Here is a 12666-nt window from a genome sequence, read left to right as displayed (position 1 = left end):
TAGCTCTCCTTGTGGAGCATCAATGACGAGTTCAAATTCCCTAGATTTAGCATTGCGGCTAAGTGCTGATGCTCTCATTTTATTTGTCATCAACTGCATCTGCTTGGCATATTCATTAACCTGCATGATGACTTCGTCATTTGTTTGCCATTCTTCAGGCTCTATCGGAGGCTGTCTAGAGGTTTCGGCCGTTTGGTTTGTGGCTCTTTGGGTTGTGTTGTGGTTGTTGCTTGTGGTTGTGGCAGGGGTTCTACTTCTCCTCCTTGAGGCATTGCGGTTGCCTCGACTGATTCTATTGCTTGAGGCTTTGTGGATACCTCGGCTGTTTCTGGTTGGGTTGTTGTAGAAGGTCCTGTTGTTGCAGACGTTTCTGTTTTCTTTTGCTGTTCAAATCTGGCCTCTTCCTGCTATTCAAACTCTTTTTCCTTGGCTTCCTCACCCTCATTGGGTTTAGCTATTTGTAAAGGGTTTGGGCTTTGGTCTTCTTGCTCCGTAGCGGGTGAAGTGGCTTTTGGAGACACATCCCCCTGGTCGTGATGTGACTTACCTTGTTCAGTAGCCTCTGCTTGTCTTTGTTGTTCTGCCGCTTCTTCCTTCGCTTTCCTTTCAGCTTCTTGAGCTTCCTTTAGCTTCAAGGCTTCTGCTTTTGCATACATACGCTCAAGAAAATCATTGGGATCCTCTGTTCCTTTCCTTGCAAGGTTCTTGGTTCTGGTTCCTCTTATGTCTCGTGGAACCCATTTTTCAGGGTCCTCACCTGTAGCTTGACGCTCCTTTCATAAGTCTGCTTTTCTCTTTCAAATCTTACCTTCTTTTGTTGAGGTTCTTCTTGGTGTGCGGCTACTACTTTATTTTTCATTTCTTCAATTCTTTCTCGTCTTTCTTTGTTGTCCGAGATTTCACTGCTATGAGCTTCATGGGAGATTTTTGTAGATTCTTCGTCTGACTTATACACTCTCTTTGTAGAACGCGTGGTTCTTGGAGAAGGTTGAGCAGTCACAATCCAGGTGTTCTGATCTGGGGCTGGCGGCAAATTGTCGACCATTCCAATAGCATGATATGCTATTCTTGTCAGCACTTCAGGAGCACCCAGATATGTGATTTTTCCTTCTTTCTTTGTGCCTTTCAATGTTGTAAGCACATACTACGCATGATCAATTGCCTGCCTGGTTGTCGACTTCAACACTTGAGTGAAGGTGGTCGCAACCGCATGGTTTGGAGTTGTGTACCGTGGCGGTCTTTTTGTTAAGAAGTGGAAGTGTTGATGGTATATGCTAGTTGGTTCTTCCACTTGCCTTTGGATGAGATTGGAAAAGGTGGCAGCATTAGTCTCTTTGGTAAAAGTGCCTGCTGTCTTTCTATCTCTGGCTCGCATCGTCATACCTTCAGTTGGCAACTTCAGTGCCTCAACCACTATCTCCTTAGTGATTACTACTTCTACCTTTTGCCCTTGTTGATCAGTGATTTGGGTTGACCCATCTTCTTTGATTGTAGACAATAACTCATATGCCTTCTGGAAATCCACGCCGCATGGTTCCTAGTCGTAGAAGTCCCTTAGGCCTAGCTTTCTGTTGGCTTCTTTGGTGTCTGGCTTTGCAGCTACATCATATATCTCCTTTGGTAGCATTTGCAGCTCCACTTGGTGTCCTTCTTGGCTCTTGAACCTACCAGTGAAAACCGTGGTGTTGTTTTCTTCAAGCTGTTCTTTTGACAAGTAAGTTGCCTTTGCCATCTTCACTGAACTTGGATCTAATTGGTAAGGTGGCAACTCTTGCAACTTTTCTTTTTGGGACACCCTTTTCTTTGCCTTCTGGGCAGCTTGCATTGCTCATTAAGGGGAATACAGTGTCTAAGCTAGAAAATTATGCAAATTCCGCTCCGAAATGCCTCGAGTCTGAATTGCTGACAAATGATGTCCATTTTGCTTCAAATCAACTTTGGAGCATGCATAGATGCATAAAAACATGTAGAGATCAAAATCATACAGTTCAGACAAAAATTGCAATAAAAGTAAATAATCGCGATTATTTACAGATGGGAAATTTTTCCAACTTTTTGCATTTTTTGACATGATAGGCTCGAAACATATGGCTCATTTGAGTGCACTGGGTGGAAATGGTGCCAGATTTAGTCTTTCAGACTTTGAAACAGTAGATATAAAGAGATTTTGAGTTTTAGAGATCCAAATTTGCTCAAACTTGATCAGTGGACTTGGGACATTATGTTCTTTGGTCCCATAAGGTCAAACTTGCATAGTTCACCCATTTTGGTAAGAAAGTAAATAATTGTGATTATTAACTTTTTCAAAATGTACATTTTCTGTTGCAACTTGGTTCTAGGCATGATGTAGACTCTGTGTATGAGATATGGGGTGATTTGGATCAAAAAAGGAGACAGATAACTCAAAATTTGGATTGGAAAGACTTTGGTGCATTGTTTGACAATTTCTTGATCATTTTGGCTCATACTTGACATGTGGCATGTAATAGATGTGTACATATGATAGGTGAAGTGAAGAGATCAAAATCAAGTCAAACAAGTACAAAAGTAAATAATTGTGATTATTTACAGTAGTCAAATTTTTTTTGCAAGACTTGACAATTTGATGACCTAGACATATTCAATACATCTAAAACAAGTCCTAAAATGAATTTGGTAAAGTTTTGTTGTGTCGGCATCACTTCGTGCTCTTGTCGACTCTGAAATCACCGATTTTTGTGACTAGATGGCCTGTGGTTGGTTAGTCACTTTTGAAGCTGCTATGGACTTGTCTGCTACATAGTCCTAATGCTACCCATTCAGTTTTGGCCCATTTGGAGTCAGTTTGACTTCATATGTCAAATTTGACGCTTTGTAGCCTTCGAGTTGTTTTCTATTGTTCGAGAGCTTGCCTTGACTGTTTTCATGAAACCTTCCAGGTACATTGTGTATAGACCCTGTCTCTAAGCTGTCCGTGGAGTCAGAATCCAATTATGGCATCATATAAAATTGCTCATTGATAAGCTTAGAACTTACCTCTCATGTCTCGTGTGAGATGACGCTGTAAATGGGTGACTGTGGACTCCGAAAATCACACGTGAAGAAGGTCGAGAGCTCTCTTTTCCAAGAGTGACTAGTATTAATGAGGTGATTTTGGGCTACCTTGGATATCTATACTCGGACTTCCCAAACTATTTTTCCCCAAATTCCCCTGTTAGTCCTACTAGGCAAAAATTTCTTCAATCGGATTCCGTTAGCTCATTCTGCAAGAATTTGCGAAAGTAAGCCTTGGCAGCCTAATTTAGGCTTTCCGCTGATTTGATTGAAATTTTTTATTCCTGTCCGCCTTGTACTTCTGATCATCAATGTATCTTCATTTTCTCCATCCGAGCTCATTTGCTATTTATTATTAATTTTTGACATGTTTACTGAAAAAATCAAAGAAAATGATAAAATGTACTAAAAAAGCAAAGTGAAAAATCAATAATTAGGAAAATCCATTGAGAAACACTGCTTTATTATACTTTGGTGGATTTTTCTATTTTTAAGTCCCAATATCAAGAAAAAATGATGAATAACCAAAAAAGACCATTTTTTGATGATTTTCTGGGAGATGTTATCAGTTAGATTTCCCCTGTTGATGACTTGTTAAGGGCATTATTAGGTAATTTTGCAAAGACTCACACATTAACATCAAACTTTTTCCTCCCTCTTCAAACATTGCCCTTAATTATTTAGTTCCCTTCCACCCCTCCTAGATGGCAAACTCCGGAACGACTGTGTGCATGGGTTGAACAATCGTGTCTATGCATAGCCTTGATTGGCTCTACCATGCTTTGAAGATCAATGCAATTCAAAACATTATGCTATGCAAGAGTTGGGTCTTGAGTAATTAACTCAAGGGTTTCTGAGGTCGAGGTTTTTTGTTGCAGTTTTTCAAAGAACAAATCTTGTAGCTTGTGTGCTCTTTGCTTTATTGTACCGTCAAGATGCTTTGGCATGCTCATTTCCTGAGCTGTTGATATCAATAATGATGGTTGTTGAGCTTTAACTCGCCATTTGTATCTTGGTTTTCCTTGGTTAGAATGTTGTGGCTGAGTGTTTTGAGGCTTAACCCTCCAATGCTTCATCAGTTTTACAGTTTGCGGAGAAGATAAGTGCTCCTTTTTCTTCCAAATCCATCTTGTTTTAGGTTCCCTGCTTGAAGATGCTCTTCTTTGTGTTTTGAACCATGGAACCGTCTTTGGTACAGTAGATGATGTTTTGGGCACCCAAATTTGAATCGGCTTGTCCCTAAGTTGTGCTTTTGGTACCCAGATATGCCTGACTCCTTGCATGCTACTTGTAGCATTTGTTTGGCTATAGGACGGACAAGATTGATTGCCTTGTGATTTGTTCTGCTGGTAATCTCTTTTCCATTCTTCTTTGCTTGGTGCAATTGGAACAATGAGTTGTCCGCCTTTAGGTGATAGCTTGAGATGATTGGTATCCCAATCTGGTGCTGCCTTGTACGTCCTCATCCATGAGATTCCAAGAATCATCATTTCATTCATGTGTTTATCTGGTAAGCATACAAACAGATGAGGGCATGAACATCCATGTACTATGACCTTTAAGTTGACTACTCCCAGTATCGGTGTTGGGTTTTTGTTGTATCCTTTAATAGTCGATGTTCCTGCTGTCAAAGACTGATTCGTTGCTTTCTTGTATGTGGAATAATGTTGGAATTAGGGTTGCAGAGAAACGCACACAGCTTGGAGAAGACGAAGGAATCTCAAGGCACACAATAGAGAGTGTGTTACTTAGTGTGCAATGGAAAGATAGATAGCCCTAGAGTGATTGTCGTATATACAATGCTTGGGGGAAAAAACCTCCTAAAGAGGGAAAAAATGCCCCGGCGGTCCTAGCGTGTTCACACACATCACTACCACATGTATATGGTAACAAATTCCCCCTGGAGTGACGCGGTGAACGGGAGCTGGCACATGAGTAAAGGGAAGTGCCATGCCCTGAGGACATGATCAGTCCACAAAGGGGAGTAAGCCCAAAACTTTGCAAAAAGCTTCAAGCTTCTCACGAGGCAATGCATTTGTGAAAAGATCTGCAAGGTTGTCCTGTGTTGGCACATAAGCCATGCTGATCTCTCCTGCTAAGAGCCTCTCCCTGACATAGTGGTAATGCACCTCAATGTGCTTTGTGCGAGCATGAAAAACTGGGTTCCTCGCAACTGCAAATGCACTCTGGCTGTCAGTGTAGATAGTGTTGGCAGTGTCCTATCCAACACCCAAATCAGCCATAAGGCGTCTGAGCCATACACACTCAACCGTAGCTGTGAAGACTGGCCTGTACTCAGCCTCACAACTCGAAGTGGCCACAGTAGGTTGCTTCTTGCTCAACCATGATATACATGAAATGCCAAGCATGAAACAAAAACCTCACAACTCGAAGTGGCCACAATAGCTTGCTTCTTGCTCAAGCATGATATACATGAACTTCGCATGTCAAAACAACCAGCCCAATCTGAGTCCGAAAAAGCATGTAAATCTGGCGGCAATGATCCCCCCTTGGGATAAAACAAGCCAAGATGTAAAATGCCACTAAGGTAGCAAAAAATCCTCTTGACAGCCTACCAATGCTTAGACCCTGGGCTATGCATAAATCTGATGACCTCTAAGACTGCAAACTGAATATCTGGCCTCGTGTTCCATACATAAATGAGGCAGCCAACAACAGTTTGGTAAAGAGTGACATCAGCAGGATTGCCAGCATCATGTAGACTCAACTTCAAACCTGTTTCCATGGGAGTGGCAATAGGTTTGCAATCCTCAAGTCCAAACTTACATAGAAATGTCTCTATGTAACTTTTCTGACACAAGGAAATACCACCATCACACTGCTTGAACTGTATACCCAAGTAATGATGCAACAGCCCCAAATCTTTCATCTTAAAAGTAGCATTCAAATCAGTCTTAAATTCATCAATATGTCTCTCATTTGGTCTAGTGATCAACAAATCATCCACATAAAGAACCACAATGAGAAGTACATCACCCTCACGCTTTACATACAATGTGCTTTCTGTTGGACTGTTACGAAAATCTTGTTTGACCAAAAGAGTGTCAAATTTCTCATACCAAGCATGAGGAGATTGCTTCAACCCATACAAAGCCTTGTTACATTTGCACACTTTGTCCTCTTGTCCTTTCTTGACAAAACCGCGAGGCTGCGTTACATAAACTTCCTCAAATATGTCACCATTCAAGAAAGTAGTAACAATGTATGATTGATGTACATCCCAATCAAAATGAGATGCCAATGCACATAGAAAACACACAGTAGTCAAACGACAAGTGGGAGCAAAAGTCTCTTCATAATCTATGCCTTTTGGCTGTGCATAACCCTTTGCAACAAGTCGAGCCTTATGGCGATCGATCTCACCATTCGGCTTGCGTTTCAACTTGTGAACCCACTTCGTACCAATGGCCTTTTTGCCAGGAGGTAAATCACATAAAATCCATGTGTCATTTTCTATAAGTGCATCATATTCTGATTGCATGGCAACCATCCAACTTTTTGAATTCTGTGCTTCATCAAAAGACAGAGGCTCCTCAACATCATGTAAGCTAGACACAGCCGAAGCATAACAATCTGATGCATAAGATGCATGGTGAGAGCCTGAACGAGTACGACTAGACAAAGGTGCATCCAATTTACTGTCATGCAAAGTGTGCACCAGCCATTTTGGCATACCTCTAGCCTGCTCATTTTCAGCCCTTCCCTCATCAAGTACATCATGTACATCTGCATCAATAATAGGCTGATCTGTAACATTTTCAGAAACCCCCATAGGCTGTACATTTGCCTCATTGGAACTTACCTTCGTATTTCCACCACTGAAAAGAGGCAACAAAGTGTCATAAATGTCCTATGAGCTTACATTACTGTCTCTAGTACATCACAGCAAGGGCTGAACAGAATCTTCCTCAAACACTACATCCCATGAAACCAGAATTCGTTTCGTTTGCGGATGATACAACATGTAACCTTTGCTTTCAACACTATAACCAACAAAAATACATTTGACATCCTTATCATCCATTATTTTGCACTGTGTTTGTGGCACCAAAGCATATGCCAAACAACCAAAAACACGCATGTGCTCAATAGAAGGCTTTCTATCATGCCATGCTTCATATGGAGTGATAGACTACAAAGCTTTAGTAGGACACCCGTTAAGTGCATTAAATTCATGAGACATATACTTCCCCCCCTCGATCGGAATGGAGGGTGCCCATAGTACATTTCGAGACATTTTCAACCATAGCCAAAAATTGTTTGAAGCACATAAAAACTTTGGACTTCGCTTTAAGCGAGAATACCCATGCATGCCTGGAGTAATCATCAATGAAAGTCACAAAGTAAAGGTAATTGCCCAAGGACGGAGTTTGCATGGGTCCACAAACATCACTATGCACAAGCTGCAACCTGCATGTGGCCTGAACTGAACCATCCTTTGGAAACTTAGAACGCTGCATCTTACCCAAAATACAGCCTTCACAAACATGTTTGATAGGTGCTTCAAGAGGCGGCAAAGAAGCAACCATATCAGATTTCTGCAAACGCAGCAAACTGGCAAAATTCAGATGACCAAAACATGCATGCCAAAATTTTGCATCTAAAATAGCCCTTGAATCTACAACAGCATTTGCAAAATTTTGTCCACACTTGTCATACAAAGTGAGCATATACAACCCATGGCACAAAAGGCCAGATGCAACAATTTTATCACCAAACTGAGATCATGAACTGTACATCTGTCATCCACAAATTTGATTACAAGTCCAAGTCTAGCAAGTGCGGATACAGACAAGAGATTCTTCTTGATCCCACGTACATAAAGTGCATTAACAAGTGTGAAGGAACTGCCATTTGCAGCAATAAGCACAATCTTTCCAACTCCCTGAACCGGATAAGAGGCATTGTTGGCACAAGTGACTGAATTCCCATGAGGGACAGACTTGAGAGAGGTGAACAATTCACTATGTGAGGTAATGTGCTTTGTAGAACCACTGTCAAAATACCACACATGTGAATCTGCAACAACTGACAAGCATGCATCATGGACAACAGGATTGTAAGTGCACTCTGCGCTAAAAGACCATTCTGCATCAACATCAGCAACACAATCTCCTTTCACAGAAGACTCAACAATGGATGCATTTGTAGTGGAACCAGCATTTGCAGTCGAACCACCCTCTTTCTTTTTAGCCTCTTTGGCCTTCAACTTAGGACACAACTTGATCAAGTGATCATTAGCTTTACAATAATGGCAACGCATCTTCTTTTTGCCCTTATCACCAGAATTGCCAGACAAAGTGTTGCCAGCAGAAGCATTGGGAACAAAAGTTTTGCCACTCGCAGCAGAACCATAAGAAGTGGCTGCATTGCTGTTAGCACCCTTTCTTTGAGAAGCAATAAAAGCCTGTTCAACTCCACGCTGTCTAGTCCTGTTTTTTTTGGAAAGTGACTCTCGCAACAGCAATGTGCATAATGCATCAAACTTGACAACTCCTAGATTTCCTTGGGTCATAAGTCTCCAAGTACTAGCAAAAATCTGGTAAGGCATCAAGAACAGTCTGCACAAGGGAACTGTCTAAAATGACTTCACCTGCAGAAATAAGTTGCTCATTGATATCATTGACACTAGCAAGGAAAGTGTCCATATCATCTTCCTCATGCATAATCTTCGACTCGAACTCTTTATGCAACAAAGCAATTTTAGCCTCATTACGACTTGCATAAAGACCATCCAATATGTCCCAAGCCTATTTTGCAAATTTTGCTGAACGGATGTGAGGAACAATGGTGCGCTTCACAGACAATGCAATCAATGCATGATCCTGCACATCCTTTACATCCCAACGAGCTTGTTCTATCGTAGGCAAAACAACTCTAATAGCAGCAATCCTTGCAGCAAGACCTACAACATCCTCAACATCGCCTGCATCCTCAGAACCAGGACGTACATCAATGCCCTGCACAATATTCCAGATCCCCTTTGACACAAGAAGGTGTTGCGTCATATAAGCCCACATAGGGTAATTGTCCCCATCCAACCTATCCTCAGCAGCAAACATCTTGAAGACATTTGTGTTGTTGTCAGCCATGGTAAATGGTGCACCTGATGTGAAAACTGCCCGAAAATAGGAGAAACGGAGCGGGAACAACACGTGCTATATAGCACAAACCATAGAAGACTATAAGGCACCTGTTATACAGAAATCGGCACTGATAGAAATTTTGCACAAAATGACAAAATTGCATGTGCAAACCTGCATGTAGTGTAAACGGAGGCCGAAATGAGCCCGAATAAAAAATCTGAGCAGACTGAGCTCCACGAGCCATCTTGAAATATTTGTCAACCTGCGAACGCTCGCCAAACCTCACTCTAATCAAAGAAAGTAAGCAGGCGTGTGCTGGAGCAGCTGGCGACTAAGCCCGGGAGGATGCAACCTGCTCTGATACCAATTGTTGGAATTAGGATTGCAGAGAAACGCACACAGCTTGGAGAAGACGAACGAAGCTCAAGGCACACAATAGAGAGTGTGTTACTTAGAGTGCAATGGAAAGATAGATAGCCCTAGAGTGATGGGCCTATATACAATGCTCGGGGGAAAAAACCTCCTAAAGAGGGAAAAAATGCCCCGGCGGTCCTAGTGTGTTCACACACAACACTACCACATGCATATGGGAACAAATAAATGACTGTATTTACTCGAGATCCTGTATCGACAAATGCATTTGTGCTATGATTGTTCATTTGTACTTTGATGGGAAGGTCCATTCCATCTAACCATTCATCAGCTGTTGACACTGCATCCTTCTGTAATTCCCATAGTCGTTCATCTAGTTCTAGAGTGTTGATGGGAATAGGTATTTGTTGATTTTTGAGAGCAGATTTCCTTTTGAGTACTCGAAGCCGAGCTTCCTCTTGGGCTTCATCAATTACCTGCTGTCGTTTTCTCTTTCTTTGCTTTGCTGCATGCATCTTTTCTAGCAGTTCATCAGTTTGTGGCAAATTGTACTTCTTTAAACAACATCCACTAATCCAATTAGCCATTGGTTCACCATCTAGGGTGGACAACTTAACTGCTCCACTTAGAGATACATCTTCAATGATAAACAATCCATTTCCCTTTTTCTTAAACTTGGGAATATGTTGCTTAAGGGAATAGACTAAAACTAAGTCTCCTTTTTTGAAGATTTTCTACCTATAAGGGAATCAAAAAACTGTTTTTGTTTCCGCTTTTGTGCATAGATGTGAGCTACAGCTGTGAGCCTTTGGTCATCAAGTTTTTCTAAATCTTCAAGCCTCTCCGACAGTTCATGTCCAGTCCACTCAAGATCCTTAGCTACCCTTAGTGTCGGCAATAGAAATTCTATTGATAGTATGGCATCAAGACCATAAACAAGGTTAAAGGGTGTAGCATTTAAAGTTGTCTTGAATGAAACTCTATAAGCCCATAGAGTGGCATGGAGATTCATTTCCCAATCAATCCGTTTTGAACTAACCACTTTAGTCAATACCGAGCTAAGAATTTTATTTGTATGCTCAGCTTGTCCATTTGCTTGTGGATGATAGGGAGCCGATTTGTTGTGGATGACCATAAATTCATTAAGAAGATACTCAATTACCTCATTGAGGAAATGAGTTCTCCTATCACTGACAATTTCTATTGGCAATCCATATCTTGTGAACACATTCTCATACAAGAATGCGGCTGTGGTTATGGCATCATTCTTTTGGGTTGCTTTAGCCTCTGCTCACTTGGTCAAATAGTCCATAGCTACAATAATATATTGAGCTTGGGTTCTATAAGCAGGTGGTTGTATTGGCCCAACAAAGTCTATACCCCATTTTGCAAAAGCTCTAGCCCCCATCATTGGTCTTAAAGGCATGCTATCTACACGGGTTGGCATTTTTGCTCGTTGACATGCATCACACCTTCGAACATATTCTTTGGCATCTGCAAAAAGTGTTGGCCACCGTATGCCTGCCATTAAGATTGCTCTTGTGGTGGTTTCACTAGGAAAGTGACCTCCAGCTAATCCAGCATGTGCTTGCTCTATAAGGGAATATATTCGTCTTCATTTGCACAAAGACGTAGATGTTGATCCTTTCCTCTTCGATACAATTGCTTTCCAATAAGAGCATAGTGTCTTGCTTCATTTTCAATTGCTCTTTGGCGGCGTTTACTCATATCCTAAGGAAATGTTTGGCTTGATAAGTAAGTAACTAGATAGTTACTCCACTTAGGAACGAGTGATATTTGGAACAATGTCACATGAGGTATGGGTGCTTGCTTCTGGCATTGAGGAATTTTTTTAACAAATGAGTGAACATCATTCCTCATAGTTGGCCAAAATACTTCAAGTCTCAAGATTCGTCGCATAGTTTGGTCTTGTGCAAAGTGAAGTCCCACTATGGTAATATGTGCTTGACTGAGGTATTGGGTTTTCTCCTCAGGATTAATGCACAAAAGTAATATTTCATCTCGATTTCTTTTTTATAGCCTTCCAGCTAGTAATTGATACATAGTCGATTGCTCAATTAATCCGGTTGTAATAGGAAGTGGTATTTGCGAATCCACTTGAGCTATGGTCATCAACGATACCATATTTTTTGATCATTGGGGTATCATTTCCACGGAGAACGGATATGCATATGGTAGATCATTGTTTACTCCCTTGGGTGGTTCTCCTGATATAATCCTTGACAAATGATCGTCTCTTTGGTGAGTGGTACCTTTTTTCACAACTACAGTGAAATCAAATTTCAAAAGAATGATGAATCATCTCACTATTCTTCCTGTGTTGCATCGCTTGTTGACCAAGTACAATAAGGCTTGGTGGTCCACAAAGAACACAAATTTATTAGCTAACAATTAATGTCTATACTTTTTTACGGCATAGATCATTCCTAATCCTTTCCTTTTGGTGATTGTATAGTTTTTCTCTGCCATATTCAATTGTCTACTAGCATAAGAAATAGGAAAAATCAATTTTTCCTTTTCCTGGTTGAGCTAGTATACACACAATGGCAAAACTGGAAGCATCTACTGAAGGGGATCGGAGAGCACCACAGACGGGGCGTGAGAGAGAGAAGAAGACACACGACACACACATATGGGTGGGGAGACTCCAAGAGTGAGCAGCCCCCTATACACTTATGCTATGTATAAGGTATACAAGTCAGTGGGCGCCCAGACTCTGGGCGACCGGGCAAGGCACATGCGCCTATACCCCAACAACCTCCCACTTAAAGGCGATTGTGCCTTTAAGCAAGGGAACCTAGTCTAAAGACTACAAAAGGCGAGAGAAAATCGCTCTCAACCGATGCTCACTGGCTGGCTGTGATCGTGTGTATCCGGCTGTCCTGCTCCCGTGTAAGTCCATACACCACCAGACGTACTGCACACGTACTGCAAGTATGTACGCAATACCTGCATATCTCCCTCATGCACTATGCCATCATCAGTCAACAAACGACTGACACCCCAACTGCAAATGCTCCCACTGCAGCTGCGATATCCGGTCTCAAGATCAACATCTCATACATGAGACCACCGAATGCCGATGCAATGCTAGCGGGCCTTGCTAGCTCTACGGAGCATGCATCAACATATA

This window comes from Adiantum capillus-veneris, chromosome 20 (genome assembly GCF_014529385.1).
Source record: "Adiantum capillus-veneris isolate H3 chromosome 20, ASM1452938v2, whole genome shotgun sequence".
In the NCBI taxonomy this organism is placed as follows: Eukaryota; Viridiplantae; Streptophyta; class Polypodiopsida; order Polypodiales; family Pteridaceae; genus Adiantum; species Adiantum capillus-veneris.
Note: the sequence above shows the minus strand (reverse complement) of the source record.